This window comes from Macaca thibetana, chromosome 8 (assembly GCF_024542745.1).
Source record: "Macaca thibetana thibetana isolate TM-01 chromosome 8, ASM2454274v1, whole genome shotgun sequence".
NCBI lineage: Eukaryota > Metazoa > Chordata > Mammalia > Primates > Cercopithecidae > Macaca > Macaca thibetana.
The window spans coordinates 42,161,219-42,182,247 of record NC_065585.1 but is presented as its reverse complement, the minus strand read 5'-3'; the positions used below and the strand labels follow the sequence as shown (position 1 = coordinate 42,182,247).

At 43.6% G+C, this 21,029-nt stretch overlaps 2 protein-coding genes across 35 annotated transcripts in view; both read left to right on the top strand.

Annotated features, from left to right (window-relative positions):
- Positions 1–21,029, top strand: part of BAALC (BAALC binder of MAP3K1 and KLF4) — a 1,274,875-nt gene that overhangs the window by 1,007,764 nt on the left and 246,082 nt on the right. Inside the window, exon 1 of one of the 34 annotated variants that reach the window (XM_050800765.1) lies at positions 8,686–8,689. The exons of 32 other annotated variants lie outside the window; for them this stretch is intronic. The gene's annotated coding sequence lies outside the window, so the exon portion shown is untranslated. Of the gene's footprint in view, positions 1–8,685; positions 8,690–14,630; positions 14,635–21,029 lie in introns of those variants that run through there. One more of the 34 variants, XM_050800766.1, reaches the window with a different exon arrangement.
- The window catches only part of CTHRC1 (collagen triple helix repeat containing 1), a 403,863-nt gene continuing 401,240 nt past the window's right edge, over positions 18,407–21,029 (top strand). The window contains exon 1 of the mRNA XM_050800718.1: positions 18,407–18,416. The gene's annotated coding sequence lies outside the window, so the exon portion shown is untranslated. The remainder of the gene's footprint in view (positions 18,417–21,029) is intronic.

The following is a 21,029-nucleotide window of genomic DNA, read 5'->3' as shown; positions in this document are numbered from 1 at the left end:
CTGATAGCCAAAGCTGAGCGTCACTGGTATAGCGATTTTACTATTGTTATCATGTTTCAGATGTACCAGAAAAAAATCCTGTTTTTGGGCCAGGCACAGTGGCTCATGCCTGTAATCCCAACACTTTGGGAGGCCAAGGCAGGCAGATCACAAGGTCAGGAGATCGAGACCATCCTGGCTAACACTGTGAAACCCCATCTCTACTAAAAATACAAAAAATTAGCCGGGCGTGGTGGCACGTGCCTGTAGTCCCAGCTACTCAGGAGGCTGAGGCAGGAGAATGGCAGGAACCCAGGAGGCAGAGGTTGCAGTGAGTCGAGATTGTGCCACCGCACTCCAGCCTGGGCGAGAGAGCGAGACTCCATCTCAAAAAAAAAAAGGTCCTGTTTTTATACCTTGTTAAAGTCAGGCAATGTTGCCTATGCATTGTCATTGATGGAGTAGCCCTGTGCTGAGTATCTTAATGTTTCAAGCACCAATAACAGGATTTGAGAGAAGGCACCTACCCATGAAAGAAACCTAGACAGAGGCCAGGCATGCCCCTTAATGCTGTGCTTGGCTATGCTCAGGACAGTGGCCAACCTGACACTTGGTATTATTTCTCTAGGGTTCTACATGCACAGGAAAGCCTACACTGACTTTTATTTTTTTTGAGATGGAGTCTTGCTCTGTCACCCAGGCTAGAGTGCAGGGCAATCTCGGCTTCCCGGGTTCAAGCAATTCTTCTGCCTCAGCCTCCCAAGTAGCTGGGATTACAGGCACCTCCACCACGCCCGGCTAATTTTTGTATTTTTAGTAGAGATGAGGTTTTGCCATATTGGCCAGGCTGGTCTCGAACTCCTGACCTCAGGTGATCCACCGGCCTCAGCCTCCCAAAGTGCTGGGATTACAGGCATGAGCCACCGCACCCGGCGTACACTAACATTTTAAACAGGATCTTTCTTCCCTACCTGTAGATTTCAAGAAGTAGGTCATTGGATAGGTAGGTTTGACTTTCTATCTTGGCCCACAAATCAGTGACAATGGCACTAATAAGTTAGGCAACAGATATCTACTGATAATGGTGCCCAGCAGCTAAGGGAGGAGTTGGAGAAGAAGCCCAAGGCCTCCAGGCTTTGACCAATAAGAAAAGGCACCCATAAATGGGATAGTTAACAGTGCAGGCAGAGTATAATCAAGGGCCCTGTGGTGGTAAGATCATCAAGGACTGCAGAAATTAAGAGGAAAGAAAAATCAGTGCCCGCTGCAATAGGACAGAGAAGCTTTGCAACAAAGATGGTGGATGGAAGGGGTAAGGAGGGTCTGGAGGAGGTAAACAATTTATATAATGTTCTTATCACTATTTAGTACATAGAATACTATTTGTTACATTTACCAGGCATTGTGCTGATTTCCACGTTTGTCTTATTTACTCCACTCAACAACATAAGTTAAAATCTGCAATTATCCCCCTTCTGTAAATGATGATTACTGAGGCACAGAGAAGTTAAAATAACTTGCCCAAGGTCACAATGCAGGTGAGTGACAGAGGAGGGGTTTGAACCTGGTCTGTATGCCTTCCAAGGCCATGCATATACCATACTATACTATACTATACTGAATATCCACCATACTATGTTGAATATCCACTTAACGCTTATTAAATGTGCGCCTGCAGGCACTTCCCTAACATTCTACATTATCCCATTTAATCCTCAAGACAACCTTTTCAGGTTGGCAGTGCAATTATTTTCAAGTTCTGGATAAGGAAATGTGGACCTAGAGGGATAAAGTAACTTGCCTGAGGTTTAGGTTGCCAGATAAAATACTAGACACCCAGATACGTATAATAAATAATAAATAATCTCCCAGTAGAAATATTGCATGGGATGTACTCATACTAAAATTCGTTGTTTATCTGCCATTCAGATTTAAATAGGTATCCAGTTTGCATTCGTTTGTTTTTGCTAAATTTGGCAATCTTACCTAGGTGATCCTGCAAAGCAAGGTTTAAATCAGGTGGTCTGACTGAGGGTCCACACTCATAACCACCGCATTCCAGATTGGCTGGAGAAGAGGGGTCAGCGCTAATACCAGCATGTGTTGGGAGGAAGTGAGTGGACCTTTGCTCCTAGGATTTGCGCTTAGATCGAGGAGGGCTGAGAAGGAGCAATGGACTTCTTCCCTCCCCTCCCCTGCTCTCCCCAGCTCCCTTGATGCTGCTGCTACCCCCACCTGCTGGTGGTAAAAGAGTTAAAGGCCCTGGGCTATGCAGGCCCAGCCTTTAGTAACAAGTGCTTGGTTCTGACGCCAAGAACAGAAGGAAGAGGAAAACAGGAAAAAATGAGTCAGTATGGGATCTGCAGACACTATCACATGTACATCTTCCTGTATAAATTGCAGGACCTCCCACAGGGGTAGATGCCTGTACCTACAAAACGATCACAGAAATCTGTAGCAAAACCACAGCAGCTGCAGTTATGTGACCATCTTGTGGGCTGCTATTAGCAAGGGAACTAGAACGAGGTCAGGGAGCCAGTCAGCTAATGTAGACCCAAGGCCCATCTACCACATGGCCATGTGGCCAGTGTCGAATACCGAAGCAGGAGAGAGAAACTGTGACAACTCCAAGGTAAATGTTGCACTCAGTTCCAGTGCTTCAGCTGTGGAAATCTGGCTTGGCATAGCAAGCAGTAGGGCACTGCAGCTGCAGAAACAAACGTTCCTGTGGTTAAAGGGGGTGAGCACTTATATAATTGAACATCAAGCAAATACAGAACAGATCTAAGGGCTTAATGGGAGCAGTGTTATACTCAGGAACAAGCAAGAAGAATTAGCAATAAGAAGCAGAAGCACAGAAATATTCCCTGTTGTGGAGGAGCAAGGATTCATAAAAGAATTCATCATATAAAAAGGTATACATACAGATTTATGCTTGGTGAAGCTATGCAGTACATTGTATATATTTACTGGTGTTTTTTAGAGTTATTTTTATTGTTTCCCTTCTTTGTTTTCTAAAGGCCCGAGTGAAAGAACCCCTTGAGGTGGGATATACACAGCTTGTGAAATGCTGAGTTGTGTCCCAAAGATACCAAACATTGTCAGCCTAGATCTTTATTTTGAAAATTTGTTTGTGGCCGGGCGCGGTGGCTCAAGCCTGTAATCCCAGCACTTTGGGAGGCCGAGACGGGCGGATCACGAGGTCAGGAGATCGAGACCATCCTGGCTAACACGGTGAAACCCCGTCTCTACTAAAAAATACAAAAAACTAGCCGGGCGAGGTGGCGGGCGCCTGTAGTCCCAGCTACTCGGGAGGCTGAGGCAGGAGAATGGCGTAAACCCGGGAGGCGGAGCTTGCAGTGAGCTGAGATCCGGCCACTGCACTCCAGCCTGGGCGGCAGAGCGAGACTCCGTCTCAAAAAAAAAAAAAAAAAAAAAAAATTTGTTTGTTTGTTTTTTTTGAGAAGGAGTCTCACTTTGTCACCCAGGCTGGAGTGCAGTGGCGCGATCTCGGCCCACTGCAACCTCTGTCTCCTGAGTTCAAGCGATTCCCCTGCCTCTGCCTCTGGCTCTGCCTCTGCCTCCCGAGTAGCTGGGATCGGAGGCGTGCACCACCACGCCTGGCTAATTTTGTATTTTTTTAGTGGAGATGGGGTTTCTCCATGTTGGTTAGGCTGGTCTGGTACTCCTGACCTCAAGTGATCCACCTGCCTTGGCCTCCCAAAGGGTTGGGATTACTGGCATAAGCTACCACACCCAGCCTGAAAATTCATTAGTCATTTTACTCCCAGTCTTTCTGCCCTCTGGTTAATCTTCTATACTGTCACTAGAATTATTTCTTTTCTTTTGTGAGACAGGATCTGACTCTGTCACCCAGGCTGGAGTGGAGTGAAGTGGCAAAACCTTGGCTTACTGCAGCATCAACCTCCCTGGCTCAGGTGATCCGCCCACCTCAGACTCCCCAGTAGCTGGGACTACAGGTGTGCACAACCATGTCTGGCTAATTTTATATATATATATTTTTTTCTTTTGTGGAGATGGGGATTTTACCATGTTGCCCAGGCTGGTCTCAAACTCCTGGGCTCAGGCAATCCTCCCACCTTGGACTCCCAACGTGCTGAGATTACAGGAGTGAGCCACTATGCCTGGCCTAGAGTCGAGTCTTGTCTTTTTTCTTTTCCTTTTCCTTTTCCTTTTCCTTTTCCTTTTCCTTCCCTTGCCTTTCCCTTTCCTTTCCTTTCCTTTCTTTTCTTTTCGGAAATGGAGTCTCACTCTGTCACCCTGACTGGAGTATAGTGGCGTGATCTCAGTTCACTGCAACCTCTGCCTCCTGGGTTCAAGGGATTCTCCTGCTTCAGCCTCCCGAGTAGCTGGGATTACAGGTGTCTGCCACCATGCCTGGCTAATTTTTGTACTTCTAGTAGAGATGGGGTTTTGCCATGTTGCCCAGGCTGGTCTTGAACTCTTGACCTCAAGTGATCCACCCGCCTCAGCCTCCCAAAGTGCTGGGATTATAGGCACACGCCACCATGTCTGGCTAATTTTTGTATTTTTAGTAGAAACAGGGTTTCACCATGTTGGCCAGGCTGGTCTTGAACTCCTGATCTCGTGATCCCCCTGCTTCAGCCTCCCAAAGTGCTGGGATTACAGGCGTGAGCCACTGTGCCCGGCTGAGTTATTTCTTTAAAACGTGGATTGTTTAGATCATGATCAGTTGCGTAGAACATAAAATTCAGTTGCGTAGAACAAAAAGTTCAATGTGTTTTGTGATCTATTTCTGAACTGTTTTCCAAATTCTTCTTTCATAACCTGTTTCTCCCATCACAGGCTGCACCTGCTTTTCTCTTTGCGGATATCTGGTTTAGACTCTGCATGCCTCTCTATTTCATCTCTCTCCCAGCCCCTCTCTCACACTATGTGGGACAATAGCCAACTCATCACCAGATATTTGCAGTTCATGGGCTGTTTCTTTCATCTGGTCTCCCTGTAGTGTGCTGGAGCTGCTCTTACTAGCTCACGCACATCTAGTCCCAACACGGTGTTCAGTGACATCATGTTGGTAGCTTGAGATTTGCTGCAGGAGGAGTATTTACACCATGGAAATTGGCAAATGATACACATCCTGGCTTTTGTCCCCCTCCTGGAATGCTAGTTGAACATTCACCAGCACACCATTGTCATCTCCAGCTCTTTGCTTGGAAGATTTCTACTTATCCTCCAAGACAGAGTGCTTCTCTGAAGCTTTCTTGGACTCCCACAGAGGAACAGGAAGAAGAAAGCAATTCCTCTGTGCTAAGCATCTGGGCTGGGTACTACATACATAATTCTCATGCTTCTGTTAAAGCAGTTGCATCATATTATAAGTATTTGTGATTGTCTCTTTGCTAAGTTCTAAGGGCAAATATTGCAATCCATATTAATCTTTAAAACCCTATGTGCCTTCAAGGTATCTTGTAAATTGTGGGTTCTTAGTGAATGTCACAGTGTTTAAGCAGGAACTAGGAGGAAAAGCTGCATTGCTTTGTTTCGTCTGTCTCTGTCGTCCCAGAGAGTACCCCTTACACCATGAGCAATGCTGAACATTTTCCCAAGGTCTTCTGATGGGTAACTTAAAAAAAAAAATCTACAACAAACCCATTCATACCAAGGTATTACCGGTATAATACTTCTGGAGTTTTTACAGATGTTAAGGAGGTGTAGGAACAGCTGTATAAAGATGGAAATTTTAGGTCTCTGAAAGCCATGGGAGAAAGGCATGTTGGTAAAAGGGGCTTTTCAGTGACCATGGTTTTTTTTTTTTCCTTTTTTGAGACAGGGTCTCACTCTGTCACCCAGGCTGGTGTGCAGCGGTGCCATCACAGCTCACTGCAGGCTTGATCTCCCAGGCTCAAGCGATCCTTCCACCTCAGCTACCCAAGTAGCTGGAATGACCGGCATGTGCCACCGCACCTAGCTAATTTATTTTATTTTTAGTAGAGATGAGGTCTTGCTATGATGCCCAGTCTAGGTGGCCACTCTTTTAAACCTATGAAGTAGATGAGGTACTTAACTTAGTACTGGTCCTGAAATACGGAATTTATTTATTTTTGAGGCAGAGTCTCCCTCTGTCACCCAGGCTGAAGTGCAGTGGTGCGATCTTGGCTCACTGCAACCTCCGCCTCCCAGGTTCAAGTGATTCTCCTGCCTCAGCCTCCTGAGTAGCTGGGACTACAGGTATGCACCACCACGCCTGGCTAATTTTTGTATTTTTAGTAGAGACAGGGTTTCACCATGTTGGCCAGGCTGGTCTTGAACACCTGGCCTCAGGTAATCCACCTGCCTCAGCCTACCAAAGTGCTGGTATTACAGGTGTGAGCCACCGCACCCGGCCTGGAATTTATAAAGGTAGTTGCCGCCGCCTCCTCGTTCTTCTCCTTCATGTCCCTCACCCTCCTTGTTCATCATCATTATCATCATCATGATGGAATCCTGGTGTAGAGCAGGGCTAGGCAAAGCTAAGAAACCATTCAACTGACTTAAAGCTGTTTTGGGAAGCATATAATTGTACTTGTTTCACTTTCTCACTTTTCCTTAAATATATTAAAGCATCAAAACATTATTTTTAAAAAGCCGTTTTCTGTTGTCTATGATGCTTTGTAAATATGACTCATTCGCCCTTACCCCAGACAGTGTTAATTTGACCTGATTTGAATAGATGCTGTGAAATGATTGGCTGAAAGGTCCTTCCATGTAATTTATTCAAGTCAGCATCACCAAAAGTTAAGGTAGAGATAAAACATTGTGTAACACTCATCCTTAAGAAAGAAATAGCAGATACAGAAGCAACAGTAGAGTATGTCTGCTGTATTCTGAACCCCCTGCTGCACTAATACATTTCTGCAGCAACAGTAAAATATTCTGATCTTATTGCTTATTGGCCAAAGAGTTGCAGCACTAAGATGAGAATAGAGATGATTGTGGGCTGCAGAGGGGGTTTCCTGGAAGAGATGAGACCTGGAGGACAGGTGGAATGGAGTACTGAGGTTGTGTTGAGAGGAGAAAGTAACTAGGGTAAACGGTTAGGGCAGCATTTCCCGGTCTGTGTTTTGCAAAATAGCATTTGCCAAATATGGTTTCGAGGCCAAAGAAGTTTGGGAAATACTGTGTATACCCATCATAAATTAGACTGTTACAGACTCTGAGGAGATCTGAAGTGAAGAAACCTGTTTAGCTTTGTTTAACCTAAGTTTCCCTAATGTACAGGATCATGGAATCTGCTTTTTGGTAACATGCATTAGCATCTTTCAGAATGTTTGTGCTCCATGACTGGAACACTGTTGGGAAGCACTAATTTATGATTTTTTTGTTTTGAGACAAGGTCTTGCTCTGTTGCCCAGGCTGGAGTGTGGCGGTGCCATCACAGCTCACTGCAGCCTTGACTTTGCAGGCTCAGGTGATCCTCCCACCTCAGCCTCCCGAGTAGCTGGGACTAGAGATGTGCCACCACGCCTGGCTAATTTTTGTATTTTTTTGTAGAGACAAGTTTAGCCGTGTCGTCCAGGCTTATTTGTGCATTTTTTGAGACTTCAAAAGAGTTAATTGTGCTACTCAGTTCATACTATCTTATCACATTTTTGAGAAGGTTTCTTTTATTTTTCCCCCTCATCCCTAACCCCTACCCTTTACCGTAAGTTCCTACTTTCACATGTTTCCTATATTTTCTTAAATATGCCTTTGTCTTATAAGGTGTATTGTGTTAGTGTATGTGCTATAAATTTTGTTTCTTGCTGTTTTTTCTCAGTACTATATTTTAAAGAACTAAAATTATGGCTGTGCATGCATTTCATTTGTTGTTTTTACCACTGCCCAAGATTCCATAGTATGCAATCCACCCATTTTATTCATCCTTTCCTCCACTACTGGAAACCAAGGTTGATAGCAAATAGTCACAGGTACTGGATAATCATTTGATTATTTTACCTCTAGCCAATAAATAATAAACCTGGCCAATTGTGGCAAGCTGACCTGATCGAGTCCTAGCAATGATGAAGAGTGAATTTCAAAAGCAGCAGCCTTCAGATAATTTGCTAGAGCAGAAGCTGAAAATCACTTCGCTCAACCTAAATCTGCCATCTAAAACTCATCTTCATGCAGTTTTCAAAATTGTGCTCTTGACATTAAAGTATGAATGTTAAAACATTTTCTTTAAAATGCAGAAAGGAATAGAAATGATTAATTACTGACCTATGGCAAGTGACCTTGAGCTAGGACTCAGGCAGTCTGGCCAGTTGAGCAGGTCAGGGAAGGAGGTGGGATGGGCATAAGGCCGGACAAGTCTCCTGAGAGGCTCCTAAGGAGACAGGTTGACCTTCTCCCAGTGACCCACCCCCAGGACCAGATACTTCCTGTTTATAGGGCTAACCAAAGTATTTAATGCTAGGAACCTCGGACTTGAGGTAGTAACTAGGAAAGAGAATTATGGCAATTTGGGGGAGTCAAGAGGAATGCCAAATCAGAAGAAACAGCTAATGGTGTTGAGCAGGAAGTTTCATAGAGTCCAAGAACTTCTGAGCAAAGAGGAAACTCTTCCAGGTAATGAAAGTACCTGGAACTTGTTCTCAGCTTGGAAGTTCTTCACTTCCTTAAGAGTGTGTGATTGTGAAAGCCCTCTTAATACTATCCTGCAGTTCAGGTGGGCGATGGTGAACTGTGTTTCCAAGCAAAGGGGGGGACAGGACGCCTTGTTGCAGCCCGAGCTGTGAAAAATAGGTATTGAAAAAGAAGACATTTTTTACTTTTTACTTTTTTTTGGTATGAGACAGCATCTGGCTTTGTCGCCAGACTAGAATGCAATGGCACAATCATGGCTCACTGCAGCCTCAACTTCCTAGGCTCAAGCGATCCTCCCATCTCAGCCTCCTGAGTAGCTTGGACTACAGGCCTGTGCCACCATACCCTGCTAATTTTTTCTATTTTTTGTAGAGATGGGGCCTCACTATATTGCCCAGGCTGGTCTTGAACTCCTGGGCTCAAGTGATTCTCCCATCTCAGCCTCCCAAAGTGCTGGGATTACAGGCCTGAGCCACCATGCCCAGCCCATTTCTTTAATTCTAGCATTATATGAATTCCCACCATAACCAACATACATGAATGTTGACAAAGAGACAGCTTAACTTAGAGAATGAACTTGGTGCACGTATAAACGGAGAGACTTAGAATTTTCTGTAATTGGGGTGGAAAACCAGACAGCACAAACTCTTGAGAGGCTGAAAAGGGTTGCTGGACAACAGAAGAAAAGGAGCTGAGTTGAGCAACAGACAGCCTTCTGGATGACAGTGTCTAAGGGTTTTTACCAGTTCACTGGTGACGACTGCATAGAGTTCATTTTATTACTTACATCTAGAAAGCCGTAAGTCAAAAAAAACCTCTTTAGATATCCAAAATGTAGAAGTCACCACACCTACAAATTGTAGCCCAGACTAAAGACCAGAATAAAAAGGCCAGGTGAGCAACCAACCTACAGATGGAGGTCTTAACAAAGCTTATTTTTGGTGGGGTCTGTTGCATGTTGGATTATTCTAGGAAGAAAAAGCTAAATGTTGGGCCTAGTATGAATGTTTACTGGATTAGATTTCATTTGGTGTTGCTTAAATCAGAGAAGAAAACATCCCTCTGTCTCAAGTGTGAGGTTTCTGTGTTCATGCCTTCAGTTCTGGGTTTTTAGCTCTGTCCCAGAATGATATAGTCAAATGAAGCTGTGCTGAGAGTGGCCTCTGGTGTAATGCAGCAGCCGGCCACACGCATGAATCTAGCCAAACACTTCCAGGCTTGCCAGATGTTTCAGCAGAGCACACAATCCATCTGTTCGTTTGGCACTTTGCTGATGCATGTGGGAAAACTCACAGATGCCAGGGCCTGGCTTCCAGCACTAGCGACAATAGTAATGACTTAAGAGAGAGATTTATTTTGTGTATTTACTCAGATGTTTGGAAATGAGCTTTAGAAAAATCAATAAACATAACACAAACTGCGGGGAAACTTCAAGATAATCAATTCCTTCTCCCTGGTGTTGAACAATAATTATCCTGTAATTCTCCCATTTTGAAGGAAAAATGTTTTTTCTTAAATGTTTCTAGTCAGACCTGAGTCTAAAATGCAATCAACCCCTCTCTCCTTTCTCACTATGTAACTACACATATATATACACATATACCTATATCCATATACATACCTATATACACATACATATATAAATATACAACATGTGTGTGAGTGTATACACATCTTACTGGTTATATGGGGAGGTAGAGAAAATATAAGTTATGATCTTTGTCTATTTCTGAGAAAGATGTTTTGATCTAAGTCCTTAGGAAGTTCTACTAATTACCCCTTCCTACTAGGGTTTCTTTTTTTTGTTGTTTTTTGGTTTTTGTTTTTTGTTTTTTTGAGACGGAGCCTCACTCTGTCACTCAGGCTGGAGTGAAGTGGCATGATCTTGGCTCACTGCAACCTCCGCCCCTTGGGTTCAATTGATTCTCCTGCTCAGCCTCCTGACTAGCTGGGACTACAGGTGTGCGCCACCACGCCCAGCTAATTTTTGTATTTTTAATAGAGATGGGGTTTCACCATGTTGGCCAGGATGGTCTCCATCTCCTGACATCTTGATCTGCCTGCCTTGGCCTCCCAAAGTGCTGGAATTGCAGGCGTAAGCCACCGCGCCCGGCCCCTACTAGGGTTTCTTAGGGGAGTGGTCTCTGCAATGAGGGATCCGGATGCCTGAATCTTTCTCCTCATAGTGCAAGAAAGAAGCTGTAACCTTTGGAAGTGATTAATTTCTCTGGATTCAGTTTCTTCAGTTACACAAGGAACTAGAGGATGCCCGAGGATGGGGCTACTGCAAACGTTCTGAGACTCTGACTCCCTTCTTGATCAACCTCTCTTTCCCCCGACCCCCCACCGCCTTTCCCTTAGAGCCATCTGAGTGAAAAATGTGTGAACATTGGTGGTTGTCTTGCCATCTGGCATTCTGTGTGAGGAAGGAGTATAGAGACCACCCAGCAGCCATACCTCCCTCTAGTGTAGCGGCACTCTACATTGCTTTAGGGGAATGCACTCTCTGTCCATGTGCTTGGGATGGGGGAGCTCTGACTCAGACGCCAGGCCAGGACAATCAGTGCCTCGAACACCCAGGACCCATGACTGGCCCAATCAAAGTGAATCCCAAAACCTCTGCTCTCCCAGGAAGAGACTGCCTTTCCACCTGAGCTGGGGGACTGTGGAGCTAGTGGTGCTATACTCAGCTTATCACCAAAGGAGAGGGAATGTCTGTCTCAGAAATAAGCCAACAAAGCCAAAAGCTGGACAGACATAAACAGATTTGATGCATAATTTGAGTGCCTGAAGCCTTGGACTTTTCAGGCTTTTTGGTTTGTTTGTTTTTGAGACAGGGTCCCACTCTGTCACCCAGGCTGAGTACAGTGGCTTGATCATGGCTCACTGCAGCATCATCCTCCCTGGGCTCAGAAGATCCTCCTGCCTCAATTTCCCAAGTAGCTGGGACTACAAGGTACACCACCATGCCTGGCAAATTTTTAAGTTTTTTGTAGAGATGGGGTTTCATGGTGTTGCCCAGGCTGATCGCGAACTCCTGGGCTCAAGCAATCCTCCCGCCTTGGCCTCCCAAAGTACTGGGATTACAGGTGTGAGCCACTGCACCTGGCCCAGATTTTTCGGTTCTTAAACCATCAGGCTTTCTTCTTGGCTTAACTTAGGTTGGGTTTTCTGTCACATGCAGAAAGAGCCCTAATTTTCCAGATTTTGTTTTAATAATACCTAATTTTATTAAAAAGGACACAATAATCTCAAGTGTTCGTATTAATTGTTATATCCTGATGTAACAAGCCAGTTTCTCTTCATTCACTGAGGGTCTATCTGAGCTTCTTCAGGTATTTTGAATCTTTTATCAATGTATGTGTAAGAAGATGGTAAGAGGAACCAATGATGGCTGCTGTCTCGTGACATCCAGTCGCTTGAGAAGGGTTTCTAAATATTCTTAAATAAGCGGCATCTCATCTTCATCCTATTTTACAGTCATTATTGTGACAAAGGCTAAGTCAAAGAACCTCGGGGGAAAATCAGTGTTCCTTTGCTGGGCATGGTGGCTCACGCCTGTAATCCCAACACTTTGGAAAGAGGCCGAGGCAGGCTATCACTTGAGGTCAGGAGTTTGAGACCAGCCTGGCCAACACGGTAAAACCCTGTTTCCACTAAAAATCCACAAATTAACTGGGCGTGGTGGCATGCGCCTATAGTCCCACCTGCTTGGGTGGCTGAGGCACGAGAATTGCTTTAACCCAGGAGGCAGAGGTTATAGTGAGCCAAGATTGCACCACTGCACTGCAGCTTGAGCTACAGAGCTGAACTCTGTCTCAAAAACAAAACAAAACAAAACAAAACAGTGTTCCTCTATTCCCTCTTATTGTTTTATGTTTTTTTTTTTTGTAGTGTACTGTTTTGATTTTTTTCTTATTTCCTTTTCTGTATTTTGTTAGTTACATTATTAGTGGTTATCCTGGAGATTATAATTCAACTCTTAAAAATTCAACTCATGCAACAATCAATTTTGAATTCACATCACTTAGCTTCAATCATACACAAAAACTCTTCTGCTATAGCTCCATCCCCTTTTTATGTTATTAGTAATGTCACAATTGTTTTTTCTTTTCTCTTTTTTCTTTTTTTTTGAGACGGAGTCTCACTCTGTCTCCCAGACTGGAGTACAGTGGTGCGATCTCAGCTCACAGCAAGCTCCGCCTCCCGGGTTCGTGCCATTCTCCTGCCTCAGCCTCCCAGGTAGCTGGGACTACAGGTGCCTGCTACCACGCCCGGCTACTTTTTTATATTTTTATTAGAGACAGGGTTTCACCGTGTTAGCCAGAATGGTCTCAATCTCCTGACCTCGCCATCCGTCTGCCTCGGCCTCTCAAAGTGCTGGGATTACAGTCGTCAGCCACCGTGCCCGGCTGTATTGTCACAAATTACGTCTTTAGACATTATGTGGCAATTAATATACACCTATAATTATTATTTATGCACTTGTGTTTGAAATCGTACAGGGAAGAAAAGGAATGACAAACTAAAAATATAATAACACTGGCTTTGTTTTTACCTAGGTAGTTACGTTTACCGGTGCTCTTTATTTCCTCACGTGGTTTCAAGTTACTGTCTAGTGCCCTTTCATTTCCACTTAAAGGACTCCCTTTAGCGTTTCTTGTAGGGTAAGTCTACCAGCTGCACATGTCAGAACAAGGAGGTGGGAACCAACCTAGGGATGTCTGGGAAAGACACTCGGCAGCTCTTTTCTAGAAGCCAAAATCGGAGCCAAACTCCACCAAGCACCCCATTTGGAACTGGACTCAGAGGGAAATTGTGATCTCTTCTGCCTCACTCGACCTTTGAACTGGGAGTCAAGGCATCTAAGATTTTGTTTTGGTTCTGTCCTTAACAAGCCGTATGACTGTGGAAAAAGTCACCTATCTTATTTGGGCCTTTTTCCTTATCTGTAAAATTAGGTGTTCCAGATCAGGGGCTGTCAAACTTTTTTTCTGTAAAAGGACAAATAGTATTTTAGGCTCTGTGGCCATAAAGTCTGGCACAACTACTCAATTCTGACATTGTAGTGCAAAAAGTGGCCATGGACAATAGCTGAACAAATGGGCATGGCTGTGTCTCAATAAAACTTTATTTATAAAAACAGAAGGCAGGTCAGATTTGACTTGTGGGACCTAGTTTGCCAACCCCTATTAATATATAGCCTTGGAGAGTCCTTTTTTTTTTTGAGACAAGTCTCGCTCTGTTGCCCAGGCTGAAGCGCAGTGGCACAATCTCAGCTCACTGCAAGCTCCGCCTCCTGGGTTCACGCCATTCTCCTGCCTCAGCCTCCCGAGTAGCTGGGACTACAGGCGCCCGCCACCTCGCCCGGCTAGTTTTTTGTATTTTTTAGTAGAGACGGGGTTTCACCATGTTAGCCAGGATGGTCTCGATCTCCTGACCTCGTGATCCGCCCATCTCGGCCTCCCAAAGTGCTGGGATTACAGGCGTGAGCCACCGCGCCGGGCCGGAGAGTCCTTTTAATTTGAAAATATATAAGGTCTGATGATCTTCATTGTTACGATCAGTGTCCTTTCACTCCTTTATACCATCCTAGGGCATTACCCCTATCAACAATACAATGGTAAGAATCACTGTTATTTTTAGGTGACTATGAGCCAAGCATTTTTTTTGTACTGTATTCATTCCTCCCAACAAACCTATTAGGTGGGTATTTGCTGTGGTCTGAATGTTTGTGTCTGCTACCAAATTATGTTGAAATCCTAATGCCTGTGTTGATGGTGTTAGGAGGTGGAGCTTTTGGGAGATGATTAGGTGATGAGGGTGGATTTAGTGCTCTTCTAAAAGAGACCCGAGGCCAGGTGCGGTGGCTTATGCCTATAATCCCAGCACTTTGGGAGGCGGAGGCGGGTGGATTACGAGGTCAGGAGTTCAAGACCAGCCTGGCCAAGATGGTGAAACCCCATCTCTACTAAAAATACAAAAATTAACCGGGCGCAGTGGCAGGTGCCTGTAATCCCAACTACTTGGGAGGCTGAGGCAGGATAATCGCTTGAACTTGGGGGGTGGAGGTTGCATTGAGTTGAGATCAAAGTGAGATTGCATCTCAAAAATAAATAAATAAATAAATAAATAAATAAATAAAAGAGACCCAGAAAGCTCGTTCACCCCTTTCACAATGTGAGGACACAGTGAGAAGGCACCATGTATGAACCAGAAAGCCCTCACCAGGCTGAATCTGTTAGTACCTTGATCTCAGACTTCCCAGCCTCCTGAACTGTGAGACATAAATCTCTCTTATTATAAGCTACTTCGTTTATGACATTTTCTTATAGCAGTCTGAACAGACAGTACTATTATAATTCCCATTTTACATAAGAAGAAATTAAAGTCAGAGATATCCGCTAATAGATCCAAGGCCACAGAATTAGTGAGAGCAGAAAGCAGGCCGGTGTGACTCTAAAACCTTTGCTATGCTTTTTCCATCTCACATCATATATATATATTTATATATATTTATATATTTATATATATTTATGTATTTATATATACTTATATATTTGTACTTATGTATACTTTTATATGTATATATATGTATGTATTTTTTATATATATATATATTTTTTTTGAGACAGAATCTTGCTCAATCTTGGCTCACTGCAACCTCTGCCTCCTTGTTTCAAGCAATTATCCTGCCTCAGCCTCCTGAGTACCTGGGATCACACGCACCCACCACTACGCCTGGCTAATTTTTGTATTTTTAGTAGAGATAGGGTTTCACCACGTTGGCCAGGCTGGTCTGGAACTGCTGACCTCAGGTGATCCACTTACCTCTGCCTCCCAAAGTGCTGGGATTACAAATGTAAGCCACCGTGCCTGGCCTGATTAAAGAATTTTTTAAAAGCACAGTAGAGAATCCAATTGTCTTGACAGGGAGGAAATCAAACCTTAAATACATTAAAGATTAAGAGTCAAAAATTCTACACCAACCCTTTTTTTTTTTTTTTTTTTTTTTGAGATAAGGGGCTTGCTATGTTGCCTAGGGTAGAGTCAAACTCCGGGATGTAACAAACTTTCCTCCTCAGTCTCCTGAGGAGCTGGGACTACAGGCACTCCAGGCAGGTGCCTGGCTCCACACAGTCTATTTTTGAGTTATAAATACTTCAAGTGATTAGTTACCCCTTGAAGATGCTATCTCTCAAAATGCAAAGTCAGCAAAAGAACCTGTTGATGCTCTCAGAGAACTTGCCATCTGTTTGGCAAGACATATGAAAGAACTAGTGAACAAAAATACAGTCCCAGATTAACTGCAGAAGTGCTTTCAATTACCCTTCACTTACTGCAGCTGCCAGACAGATGAATGCATTCCCTCAGCACCACAATGCACTCTGAGTGCCTCTTGAGAACAGGACATTTGGGTACTGTATTAAGTTTCCTTTGGCTGCTGTAGCAGATTATCACAAACATAATAGCTTAAGATTTATCACATTGCAGTTCTGGAGCTCAGAAGTCAAAAATCAGGTTCAGTGGGCTAAAGTCAGGGTCTTGGACAGGCTGTTTCTTTCTGGAGGTCTGAGGGAAAAATTGGTTTCCTTGCCTTTTTCAGCTTCAAGAGGCTGCCAGCATTCCTTGGCTCATGGCTCTTTCTTGGTGTCACTCCAACCTCTTGCTTCTACCATCATTGCTATGGTTTGGATATTTGTCCCATCCAAACCTCATTTTGAATTTAATCCCCAATGTTGGAGGTGAGGCCTAATGGGAGGCATTTGGGTCATGAAGGCGGATCCCTCATGAATACATTAACGTCCTCCTTCAGGAGCTAGTGAATTCTTACTCTATTAATTCTCATCAAAGCTGGTTGTTTAAAAAGGGTCTGGATAGCCAGGCATGGTGGCATGCACCTGTAGTCCCAGCTACTTGGGAGGCTGAGGCAGGAGGATCACTTGAGTCTAGGCGTTTGAGATTGCAGTGAGTTGTGATGGCACCACTGCACTCCAGCCTGGGCAACAGAGCAAGACCCTGTCTCCAAAAAAAAAAAAAGGTCCTGGCACCTCCCCTACGTTTCCACTTCCTCTCTCACCATGGGATCTCTGCATAAACCAGTTCCCCTTTTCTTCCCACTGTGAATAGAAGCAGCCTGAGACCCTCACCAGGTGCAGATGCCCAGTCGTTAACTTTCTGAATTGTAAGCCAAATAAACCTCTTTAAAAAAAAAAAAAAAGATTTCAATAGTTTTTAGAGAACAGGTGGTTTTTGGTTACATAGATAAGTTCTTTAGTGGTGATTTCTGAGATTTTGGTGCACCTGTCACCCAAACAGTATACACTGTATGCAGTGTGTAGTCTTTTATTCTTCACCTCCTTCCCACCCTTCCCCCCAAAGTCCATTATTATCATTCTTATGCGTTTGCATCCTCATAGCTTAGCACCCACTCATAAGTGAGAACATATGATATTTGGTTTTCCATTCCTGAGTTACTTCACTTAGAATAATTAAACCTCTTTTTCTTTATAAATTACCCAGCCCTGGGTATATACTTTTATAGCAACACAAAAAGGTTAACATAGTCACATCTCCTACTACTTACTGACCCTCTTGCCTGCCTCTTACAAAGGCTTTTGGAAGTACATTGGGCCCATCCAGATAATTCAGGAAAGATCCTTAACTTAATCACACCTGAAAAATCCCTTTTGCCATACAAGAAACATTTGTAAGTTTCTAGAATTAGGACATGAACATCTTTGAGGTGCCATTATTCAACCCACCACAGATACTATCCCCCATCTTCTCCTCCCACAGCTGAGCTGTATGCCTAGGAGGAGTTGGCTGTGTTTGTTTCTGGACTTGATTTGTGTTTGCTTTTGTAACTAATTTTAAAAATTAAGAAACCAATGAGGCCGGGCGCGATGGCTCACGCCTGTAATCCCAGCACTTTGGGAGGCCGAGACGGGCGGATCACGAGGTAAGGAGATTGAGACCATCCTGGCTAACACGGTGAAACCCCATCTCTACTAAAAATACAAAAACTTAGCCAGGCGTGGTGGCGGGCGCCTGTAGTCCCAGCCACTCGGGAGGCTGAGGCAGGAGAATGGCATGAACCTGGGAAGTGGAGTTTGCAGTGAGCCGAGATCGTGCCACTGCACTCCAGGCTGGGCGACAGAGCAAAAACTCCGTCTCAGAAAAAAAAAAAAAAAGAGACCAGTGAAATCTGAGGGCAAAAAGAAACACTTGCAATGTGTATGGAAAACAAGTAAAATGAACTAAGGTAAGTCACTAAAGAAATACGGTCACATAGGGTATGTAGCATGCGCCTGTAGTTCCAGCTACTCAGGAGACTGAGGAGGATCGCTTGAGCCCAGGCATTCAAGTCCAACCTGGACAACATAGCAAGGAACTATCTCAAAAAAAGAAAATATGGTCAAATTAGGTGTGGCCAGGAAATCTGAAAGTTTTAGGAAATAATGCACAACTCAAGAAGGATTAATCAATATATATAGGGATGGCTTGTGTAAGAAAGAAGAGGCAGAATATTTCTCAAGGGAGATCTACTCAAACAAAAGGACTAGGCCCCATGTCAAAAAACTGGCCAACAAATGCACATTTAAATGTTCTTAAACGTTTAAAGTAGGTATGTTTAAATTATGATTTGCCTGCCTTAACCAACTTTTCAGGTTAACTAAGCAACTTCTTACCAATTCTCATAAGAGGAATCCAATTAAATTTGATTCAGAGTTTTAGAGACAATACTAATCAGTTAAGATAATAACTTGGCAGAAAGGTTTAATCAAGAGAGTGGAGCATAAACTGTATCGTGGATGTTATGTGGGATCTGAACGGATGGTTGGGGGTCAAAGCAAGGCACGTGAGATGAAACAAACAGCATACAACTGTAGGGTTAGAAATGAGTAGGAACGGTCATTTCAATCTATGAGGTAGAACCCTGATAATTCCGAGTGTGGTTCTCATTCCAGCAGTATCAGCAACACCTGGGAGCTTGTTAGAAATGCATATAGGGTGAGAGGAGGGAGAGGATCAGAAAAAATAATGAATGAGTACTAGGCTTAATACTTGGGTGATGAAATAATCTGTACAACAAACCCTCATGACACAAGTTTACTTATGTAACAAACCTACACATGTACCTGTGAGCTTAAAAGTTAAAAAAAAAAAAAGAGAGAAAGAAAGAAATGCATCTTTCTGAGCACTGTGGCTCACTCCTGTAATCCTAGCACTTTGGGAGGCTGAGGCAGAAGGATTGCTTGAGTCCAGGAGTTCGAGACCTGCCTGGGCAACATAATGAGACCCTGTCTTTACAAAAAATACAAAAACTTAGCCAGGTCTGATGGCACATACCTGTAGTCCCAGCTGCTTGGGAAGCTGAGGCGGGAGGATCAATTGAGCCTGGGAGGTTGAGGCTTCAGTGAGCTGTGATCATGCCACTGCACTCCAGCCTGGGCACATAATGAGACCCTGTCTCAAAAAAAAAAAAAAGAAAAAAAAAAAAAAAGAAATGCATCTTTCAGATCTTTCAGGCCTCAGCCCAGACCCACTGAATCAGAACCTGCAATTTAACAAAACTCCAGGTAATTTAACTGCACATTAACCTGTGAGAAAGGCTGGTTTAGAGAGAGCAAGAGTCTTCCTAAACTGCACTGTAGAGTTAATATGGTATATATAAAACATAATGACAACTGAGTTATTAAGCACCTTCTATATGCCAGGCAAACTACCAGGTGCTTTGCAAACCTTGTCTTACTTAATTCTGAAAGATCCCAGTCTTGTAAAATAGAATTGATCTTTATTCTCAATAATGAAACAATCTTTTCTGCTTTCTGCCATCCCTTTGGTTGAAGTTGGTATAAAGAATACATTAGTGTCTAAAAAATCTCAAATAATTGCTTTTTGAAATTCAGTATGTAAAATATTTTGACATAATATTTTTTTACTCCCTTCATTGGCTGGGTTGCAAACTCTTATAGGTAGGAAGATCTCAGACTCCTTGATAATTTCAACCTATGAGAGAGAGAAAAAAAACAAAAAACAAACAAACAAAAAACACCAGGGGAAACTCAAAAGCATTCTGGTTAGGATAGGGTAAAAAATAAATTAAATAAAATCAGCAAGAAATACACTCTATTAAGTGGAATTTGGAAATGATAAATCAGATTGAACCAAATCTTGGGGAGTTTGCAATAAATTCTGGGTATTCCTACAGTGCTGCATGTCTCAGCAGTTTATGCAAAAAGGGAGGGCCAAACCTTCTGTTTCCAAAGAAGGCATTAAGACAGTCTGCCCTTTCCTTGCCCAGACTGGAAAATATGAAGTCCTTGTACCTTCTTGCTGCTCCCTGAGCTCAGTGCCCAGCCCATACCAAACAGGGTAGGAGGAGTACCAGCAGCAACCCCGATGATGGGATGTTGGGATGTTGGGCAATAGTGGGGCACCATTAGTATGCCTATGCCTCACTCACAAGGGTGGTTTTCAGTAGGCCTCCAGTTCTGACTAAGCTCCTTTCAGCAAGATTCAGCCAGACACTGTGGCACACGCCTGTAGTCCCAGCTACTTAGGAGGCTGCTGCAAGAGGATCGCCTGAACCCAGAAATTTGAGGCTGCAGTGAGCTATGAGTGTGCCACTCCAGCCTGAACGACATTGCAAGACACCAGCCTCTAAAAGAAAACCCAAACAAAATTTAAGAAACAAGAAAGATTCAGTGGTTCTTCACCCACTTGCAGACAGAGGGCCCCTAAAACAGACAGGGTCAAGTGCTGGGTCCTAGTGCTCCTTGCCGCTGTGCTTAATTGTGACAGGAGTGGGGGCTGAGGGGATAGGAGGGCTGGGGTGGGGGTGGGAGGGCATTCCTTTCCCTCAGGCTTTCACAGTGTATGTTTTGTATTCCAGAATCAGAAATCTGAGTGTAGGAAGAAGTGGGTTAGCCCTGGAGAAAGGAAAAGGAGGATCATGGTTCTCTGCAAAGAGCTGGAAGCTAAAAAGCAGGCTGTGTTTACTTACCAACCAGGACTAAGTGGGATCTTTGCCAGCTTCCAATACGGCCTTAAAAGTATATGAAATCCAATAAATATTTCTGCAAAGCAAGAGATCTTCACTGCTTTACTCTCCACCACCTGAATCCTTGCAGGGAATGTAGTGTGTATCTAATCAATCTATTAAAAAATACTTTAAAAGTTCTATATATGTATCAATATTTAATATTGTTTTTACATTATTTAAATGTTTTTCTAAATAATATTATAGTATATGTATTCTGAAGCATTCTATTCAGTGACAAAGAATTATGTTTAGACATTTACATTTATATAGGAAAACTCATAACCTGAATATGTCCTGTGGGATCAAACCACTGACCCTTCCAGGATGGAAGAGACCTAAGGTAGTCAGCTTCCATCAAGTGGCCAGTTGGTCTCGTTGAGGAAAGGTGTCACATCAGGGGCTCAGTGTTGGT